This window comes from Oncorhynchus tshawytscha, linkage group LG13 (assembly GCF_018296145.1).
Source record: "Oncorhynchus tshawytscha isolate Ot180627B linkage group LG13, Otsh_v2.0, whole genome shotgun sequence".
Taxonomy (NCBI): Eukaryota; Metazoa; Chordata; class Actinopteri; order Salmoniformes; family Salmonidae; genus Oncorhynchus; species Oncorhynchus tshawytscha.
In genome coordinates, this window is record NC_056441.1 from 11285147 (window position 1) to 11294135 (window position 8989).

Consider the following 8989-nt stretch of genomic DNA (forward strand, 5'->3'; position numbering starts at 1 on the left):
GAACACCTGTTTATTAGAGGTGCTGGCTGGAGTAGAACACCTGTTTATTAGAGGTGCTGGCTGGCGGAGTAGAACACCTGTTTATTAGAGGTGCTGGCTGGAGTAGAACACCTGTTTATTAGAGGTGCTGGCTGGAGTAGAACACCTGTTTATTAGAGGTGCTGGCTGGAGTAGAACACCTGTTTATTAGAGGTGCTGGCTGGCGGAGTAGAACACCTGTTTATTAGAGGTGCTGGCTGGAGTAGAACACCTGTTTATTAGAGGTGCTGGCTGGCGGAGTAGAACACCTGTTTATTAGAGGTGCTGGCTGGCGGAGTAGAACACCTGTTTATTAGAGGTGCTGGCTGGAGTAGAACACCTGTTTATTAGAGGTGCTGGCTGGCGGAGTAGAACACCTGTTTATTAGAGGTGCTGGCTGGAGTAGAACACCTGTTTATTAGAGGTGCTGGCTGGAGTAGAACACCTGTTTATTAGAGGTGCTGGCTGGCGGAGTAGAACACCTGTTTATTAGAGGTGCTGGCTGGCGGAGTAGAACACCTGTTTATTAGAGGTGCTGGCTGGCGGAGTAGAACACCTGTTTATTAGAGGTGCTGGCTGCTGGCTGGAGGTGCTGGTAGAACACCTGTTTATTAGAGGTGCTGGCTGGCGGAGTAGAACACCTGTTTATTAGAGGTGCTGGCTGGCGGAGTAGAACACCTGTTTATTAGAGGTGCTGGCTGGCGGAGTAGAACACCTGTTTATTAGAGGTGCTGGCTGGCGGAGTAGAACACCTGTTTATTAGAGGTGCTGGCTGGAGTAGAACACCTGTTTATTAGAGGTGCTGGCTGGCGGAGTAGAACACCTGTTTATTAGAGGTGCTGGCTGGCGGAGTAGAACACCTGTTTATTAGAGGTGCTGGCTGGCGGAGTAGAACACCTGTTTATTAGAGGTGCTGGCTGGCGGAGTAGAACACCTGTTTATTAGAGGTGCTGGCTGGCGGAGTAGAACACCTGTTTATTAGAGGTGCTGGCTGGAGTAGAACACCTGTTTATTAGAGGTGCTGGCTGGCGGAGTAGAACACCTGTTTATCAGAGGTGCTGGCTGGAGTAGAACACCTGTTTATTAGAGGTGCTGGCTGGAGTAGAACACCTGTTTATTAGAGGTGCTGGCTGGAGTAGAACACCTGTTTATTAGAGGTGCTGGCTGGAGTAGAACACCTGTTTATGCGAGGTGCTGGCTGGCGGAGTAGAACACCTGTTTATTAGAGGTGCTGGCTGGAGTAGAACACCTGTTTATTAGAGGTGCTGGCTAGCGGAGTAGAACACCTGTTTAGGAGAGGTGCTGGCTGGAGTAGAACACCTGTTTATTAGAGATGCTGGCTAGCGGAGTAGAACACCTGTTTATTAGAGATGCTGGCTGGCGGAGTAGAACACCTGTTTATCCGAGGTGCTGGCTGGAGTAGAACACCTGTTTATTAGAGGTGCTGGCTAGCGGAGTAGAACACCTGTTTAGGAGAGGTGCTGGCTGGAGTAGAACACCTGTTTATTAGAGGTGCTGGCTGGAGTAGAACACCTGTTTATTAGAGGTGCTGGCTAGCGGAGTAGAACACCTGTTTAGGAGAGGTGCTGGCTGGAGTAGAACACCTGTTTATTAGAGGTGCTGGCTGGAGTAGAACACCTGTTTATTAGAGGTGCTGGCTAGCGGAGTAGAACACCTGTTTTTAGGAGAGGTGCTGGCTGGCGGAGTAGAACACCTGTTTATTAGAGGTGCTGGCTGGCGGAGTAGAACACCTGTTTATTAGAGGTGCTGGCTGGCTGGAGTAGAACACCTGTTTATTAGAGGTGCTGGCTGGAGTAGAACACCTGTTTATTAGAGGTGCTGGCTGGCGGAGTAGAACACCTGTTTATTAGAGGTGCTGGCTGGAGTAGAACACCTGTTTATTAGAGGTGCTGGCTGGAGTAGAACACCTGTTTATTAGAGGTGCTGGCTGGAGTAGAACACCTGTTTATTAGAGGTGCTGGCTGGAGTAGAACACCTGTTTATTAGAGGTGCTGGCTGGAGTAGAACACCTGTTTAGGAGAGGTGCTGGCTGGAGTAGAACACCTGTTTATTAGAGATGCTGGCTAGCGGAGTAGAACACCTGTTTATTAGAGATGCTGGCTGGCGGAGTAGAACACCTGTTTATCCGAGGTGCTGGCTGGAGTAGAACACCTGTTTATTAGAGGTGCTGGCTGGCGGAGTAGAACACCTGTTTAGGAGAGGTGCTGGCTGGAGTAGAACACCTGTTTATTAGAGGTGCTGGCTGGAGTAGAACACCTGTTTATTAGAGGTGCTGGCTAGCGGAGTAGAACACCTGTTTAGGAGAGGTGCTGGCTGGAGTAGAACACCTGTTTATTAGAGGTGCTGGCTGGAGTAGAACACCTGTTTATTAGAGGTGCTGGCTACCGGAGTAGAACACCTGTTTAGGAGAGGTGCTGGCTGGCGGAGTAGAACACCTGTTTAGGAGAGGTGCTGGCTGGCGGAGTAGAACACCTGTTTATTAGAGGTGCTGGCTTAGAGAACACCTGTTTATTAGAGGTGCTGGCTGGAGTAGAACACCTGTTTATTAGAGGTGCTGGCTGGCGGAGTAGAACACCTGTTTATTAGAGGTGCTGGCTGGCGGAGTAGAACACCTGTTTATTAGAGGTGCTGGCTGGCGGAGTAGAACACCTGTTTATTAGAGGTGCTGGCTGGAGTAGAACACCTGTTTATTAGAGGTGCTGGCTGGCGGAGTAGAACACCTGTTTATTAGAGGTGCTGGCTGGAGTAGAACACCTGTTTATCAGAGGTGCTGGCTGGAGTAGAACACCTGTTTATTAGAGGTGCTGGCTGGCGGAGTAGAACACCTGTTTAGGAGAGGTGCTGGCTGGAGTAGAACACCTGTTTATTAGAGGTGCTGGCTGGAGTAGAACACCTGTTTATTAGAGGTGCTGGCTGGAGTAGAACACCTGTTTATTAGAGGTGCTGGCTGGCGGAGTAGAACACCTGTTTATTAGAGGTGCTGGCTGGAGTAGAACACCTGTTTATTGCTGGCTGGCTGGAGTAGAACACCTGTTTATTAGAGGTGCTGGCTGGAGTAGAACACCTGTTTATTAGAGGTGCTGGCTGGAGTAGAACACCTGTTTATTAGAGGTGCTGGCTGGCGGAGTAGAACACCTGTTTATTAGAGGTGCTGGCTGGCGGAGTAGAACACCTGTTTATTAGAGGTGCTGGCTGGAGTAGAACACCTGTTTATTAGAGGTGCTGGCTGGAGTAGAACACCTGTTTATTAGAGGTGCTGGCTGGCGGAGTAGAACACCTGTTTATTAGAGGTGCTGGCTGGCGGAGTAGAACACCTGTTTATTAGAGGTGCTGGCTGGAGTAGAACACCTGTTTATTAGAGGTGCTGGCTGGAGTAGAACACCTGTTTATTAGAGGTGCTGGCTGGAGTAGAACACCTGTTTATTAGAGGTGCTGGCTGGCGGAGTAGAACACCTGTTTATTAGAGGTGCTGGCTGGCGGAGTAGAACACCTGTTTATTAGAGGTGCTGGCTGGAGTAGAACACCTGTTTAGGAGAGGTGCTGGCAGGAGTAGAACACCTGTTTATTAGAGGTGCTGGCTGGAGGAGTAGAACACCTGTTTATTAGAGGTGCTGGCTGGAGTAGAACACCTGTTTATTAGAGGTGCTGGCTGGCGGAGTAGAACACCTGTTTATTAGAGGTGCTGGCTGGAGTAGAACACCTGTTTATTAGAGGTGCTGGCAAGCGGAGTAGAACACCTGTTTAGGAGAGGTGCTGGCTGGTGGAGCAGAACACCTGTTTATTAGAGGTGCTGGCTGGCGGAGTAGAACACCTGTTTATTAGAGGTGCTGGCTGGCGGAGTAGAACACCTGTTTATTAGAGGTGCTGGCTGGCGGAGTAGAACACCTGTTTATTAGAGGTGCTGGCTGGAGTAGAACACCTGTTTATTAGAGGTGCTGGCTGGAGTAGAACACCTGTTTATTAGAGGTGCTGGCTAGCGGAGTAGAACACCTGTTTATTAGAGGTGCTGGCTGGCGGAGTAGAACACCTGTTTATTAGAGGTGCTGGCTGGCGGAGTAGAACACCTGTTTATTAGAGGTGCTGGCTGGAGTAGAACACCTGTTTATTAGAGGTGCTGGCTGGCGGAGTAGAACACCTGTTTATTAGAGGTGCTGGCTGGAGTAGAACACCTGTTTATTAGAGGTGCTGGCTGGAGTAGAACACCTGTTTATTAGAGGTGCTGGCTGGCGGAGTAGAACACCTGTTTATTAGAGGTGCTGGCTGGAGTAGAACACCTGTTTATTAGAGGTGCTGGCTGGAGTAGAACACCTGTTTATTAGAGGTGCTGGCTGGAGTAGAACACCTGTTTATTAGAGGTGCTGGCTGGCGGAGTAGAACACCTGTTTATTAGAGGTGCTGGCTGGCGGAGTAGAACACCTGTTTATTAGAGGTGCTGGCTGGAGTAGAACACCTGTTTATTAGAGGTGCTGGCTGGCGGAGTAGAACACCTGTTTATTAGAGGTGCTGGCTGGAGTAGAACACCTGTTTATTAGAGGTGCTGGCTGGAGTAGAACACCTGTTTATTAGAGGTGCTGGCTGGCGGAGTAGAACACCTGTTTATTAGAGGTGCTGGCTGGAGTAGAACACCTGTTTATTAGAGGTGCTGGCTGGCGGAGTAGAACACCTGTTTATTAGAGGTGCTGGCTGGAGTAGAACACCTGTTTATTAGAGGTGCTGGCTGGAGTAGAACACCTGTTTATTAGAGGTGCTGGCTGGCTGGAGTAGAACACCTGTTTATTAGAGGTGCTGGCTGGCGGAGTAGAACACCTGTTTATTAGAGGTGCTGGCTGGAGTAGAACACCTGTTTATTAGAGGTGCTGGCTGGAGTAGAACACCTGTTTATTAGAGGTGCTGGCTGGCGGAGTAGAACACCTGTTTATTAGAGGTGCTGGCTGGCGGAGTAGAACACCTGTTTATTAGAGGTGCTGGCTGGAGTAGAACACCTGTTTATTAGAGGTGCTGGCTGGCGGAGTAGAACACCTGTTTATTAGAGGTGCTGGCTGGCGGAGTAGAACACCTGTTTAGGAGAGGTGCTGGCTGGAGTAGAACACCTGTTTATTAGAGGTGCTGGCTGGAGTAGAACACCTGTTTATTAGAGGTGCTGGCTAGCGGAGTAGAACACCTGTTTAGGAGAGGTGCTGGCTGGCGGAGTAGAACACCTGTTTATTAGAGGTGCTGGCTGGCGGAGTAGAACACCTGTTTATTAGAGGTGCTGGCTGAGTAGAACACCTGTTTATTAGAGGTGCTGGCTGGAGTAGAACACCTGTTTATTAGAGGTGCTGGCTGGCGGAGTAGAACACCTGTTTATTAGAGGTGCTGGCTGGCGGAGTAGAACACCTGTTTATTAGAGGTGCTGGCTGGAGTAGAACACCTGTTTATTAGAGGTGCTGGCTAGCGGAGTAGAACACCTGTTTATGAGAGGTGCTGGCTGGCGGAGTAGAACACCTGTTTAGGAGAGGTGCTGGCTGGAGTAGAACACCTGTTTATTAGAGGTGCTGGCTGGAGTAGAACACCTGTTTATTAGAGGTGCTGGCTAGCGGAGTAGAACACCTGTTTAGGAGAGGTGCTGGCTGGCGGAGTAGAACACCTGTTTATTAGAGGTGCTGGCTGGAGTAGAACACCTGTTTATTAGAGGTGCTGGCTGGAGTAGAACACCTGTTTATTAGAGGTGCTGGCTGGCGGAGTAGAACACCTGTTTATTAGAGGTGCTGGCTGGAGTAGAACACCTGTTTATTAGAGGTGCTGGCTGGAGTAGAACACCTGTTTATTAGAGGTGCTGGCTGGCGGAGTAGAACACCTGTTTATTAGAGGTGCTGGCTGGAGTAGAACACCTGTTTAGGAGAGGTGCTGGCTGGAGTAGAACACCTATTTATTAGAGATGCTGGCTAGCGGAGTAGAACACCTGTTTATTAGAGGTGCTGGCTGGCGGAGTAGAACACCTGTTTATTAGAGGTGCTGGCTGGCGGAGTAGAACACCTGTTTATTAGAGGTGCTGGCTGGCGGAGTAGAACACCTGTTTATTAGAGGTGCTGGCTGGTGGAGTAGAACACCTGTTTATTACAGGTGCTGGCTGGCGGAGTAGAACACCTGTTTATTAGAGGTGCTGGCTGGAGTAGAACACCTGTTTATTAGAGGTGCTGGCTGGCGGAGTAGAACACCTGTTTAGTAGAACACCTGTTTATTAGAGGTGCTGGCTGGCGGAGTAGAACACCTGTTTATTAGAGGTGCTGGCTGGAGTAGAACACCTGTTTATTAGAGGTGCTGGCTGGAGTAGAACACCTGTTTATTAGAGGTGCTGGCTGGAGTAGAACACCTGTTTATTAGAGGTGCTGGCTGGCGGAGTAGAACACCTGTTTATTAGAGGTGCTGGCTGGAGTAGAACACCTGTTTATTAGAGGTGCTGGCTGGCGGAGTAGAACACCTGTTTATTAGAGGTGCTGGCTGGCGGAGTAGAACACCTGTTTATTAGAGGTGTGGAGTAGAACACCTGTTTATTAGAGGTGCTGGCTGGAGTAGAACACCTGTTTATTAGAGGTGCTGGCTGGCGGAGTAGAACACCTGTTTATTAGAGGTGCTGGCTGGCGGAGTAGAACACCTGTTTAGGAGAGGTGCTGGCTGGAGTAGAACACCTGTTTATTAGAGGTGCTGGCTGGAGTAGAACACCTGTTTATTAGAGGTGCTGGCTGGCGGAGTAGAACACCTGTTTATTAGAGGTGCTGGCTGGCGGAGTAGAACACCTGTTTATTAGAGGTGCTGGCTGGCGGAGTAGAACACCTGTTTATTAGAGGTGCTGGCTGGCGGAGTAGAACACCTGTTTATTAGAGGTGCTGGCTGGAGTAGAACACCTGTTTATTAGAGGTGCTGGCTGGCGGAGTAGAACACCTGTTTATTAGAGGTGCTGGCTGGAGTAGAACACCTGTTTATTAGAGGTGCTGGCTGGCGGAGTAGAACACCTGTTTATTAGAGGTGCTGGCTGGAGTAGAACACCTGTTTATTAGAGGTGCTGGCTAGCGGAGTAGAACACCTGTTTATCAGAGGTGCTGGCTGGAGTAGAACACCTGTTTATTAGAGGTGCTAGCTGGCGGAGTAGAACACCTGTTTAGGAGAGGTGCTGGCTGGCGGAGTAGAACACCTGTTTATTAGAGGTGCTGGCTGGCGGAGTAGAACACCTGTTTATTAGAGGTGCTGGCTGGAGTAGAACACCTGTTTATTAGAGGTGCTGGCTGGAGTAGAACACCTGTTTATTAGAGGTGCTGGCTGGCGGAGTAGAACACCTGTTTATTAGAGGTGCTGGCTGGAGTAGAACACCTGTTTATTAGAGGTGCTGGCTGGAGTAGAACACCTGTTTATTAGAGGTGCTGGCTACCGGAGTAGAACACCTGTTTAGGAGAGGTGCTGGCTGGCGGAGTAGAACACCTGTTTAGGAGAGGTGCTGGCTGGAGTAGAACACCTGTTTATTAGAGGTGCTGGCTGGAGTAGAACACCTGTTTATTAGAGGTGCTGGCTAGCGGAGTAGAACACCTGTTTAGGAGAGGTGCTGGCTGGCGGAGTAGAACACCTGTTTATTAGAGGTGCTGGCTGGCGGAGTAGAACACCTGTTTATTAGAGGTGCTGGCTGGAGTAGAACACCTGTTTATTAGAGGTGCTGGCTGGCGGAGTAGAACACCTGTTTATTAGAGGTGCTGGCTGAGTAGAACACCTGTTTATTAGAGGTGCTGGCTGGAGTAGAACACCTGTTTATTAGAGGTGCTGGCTGGCGGAGTAGAACACCTGTTTAGGAGAGGTGCTGGCTGGAGTAGAACACCTGTTTATTAGAGGTGCTGGCTGGAGTAGAACACCTGTTTATTAGAGGTGCTGGCTAGCGTAATAGAACACCTGTTTAGGAGAGGTGCTGGCTGGCGGAGTAGAACACCTGTTTATTAGTGGTGCTGGCTGTCGGAGTAGAACACCTGTTTATTAGAGGTGCTGGCTGGTGGAGAAGAACACCTGTTTATTAGAGGTGCTGGCTGGCGGAGTAGAACACCTGTTTATTAGAGGTGCTGGCTGGCGGCGTAGAACACCTGTTTATTAGAGGTGCTGGCTGGAGTAGAACACCTGTTTATTAGAGGTGCTGGCTGGCGGAGTAGAACACCTGTTTATCAGAGGTGCTGGCTGGAGTAGAACACCTGTTTATTAGAGGTGCTGGCTGGCGGAGTAGAACACCTGTTTATTAGAGGTGCTGGCTGGAGTAGAACACCTGTTTATTAGAGGTGCTGGCTGGAGTAGAACACCTGTTTATTAGAGGTGCTGGCTGGAGTAGAACACCTGTTTATTAGAGGTGCTGGCTGGCGGAGTAGAACACCTGTTTATTAGGGGTGCTGGCTGGAGTAGAACACCTGTTTATTAGAGGTGCTGGCTGGCGGAGTAGAACACCTGTTTATTAGAGGTGCTGGCTGGCGGAGTAGAACACCTGTTTATTAGAGGTGCTGGCTGGTGGAGTAGAACACCTGTTTAGGAGAGGTGCTGGCTGGAGTAGAACACCTGTTTATTAGAGGTGCTGGCTGGCGGAGTAGAACACCTGTTTATTAGAGGTGCTGGCTGGCGGAGTAGAACACCTGTTTAGGAGAGGTGCTGGCTGGAGTAGAACACCTGTTTATTAGAGGTGCTGGCTGGAGTAGAACACCTGTTTATTAGAGGTGCTGGGCGGAGTAGAACACCTGTTTATTAGAGGTGCTGGCTGGCGGAGTAGAACACCTGTTTATTAGAGGTGCTGGCTGGCGGAGTAGAACACCTGTTTATTAGAGAGAACACCTGTTTATTAGAGGTGCTGGCTGGAGTAGAACACCTGTTTATTAGAGGTGCTGGCTGGCGGAGTAGAACACCTGTTTATTAGAGGTGCTGGCTGGAGTAGAACACCTGTTTATTAGAGGTG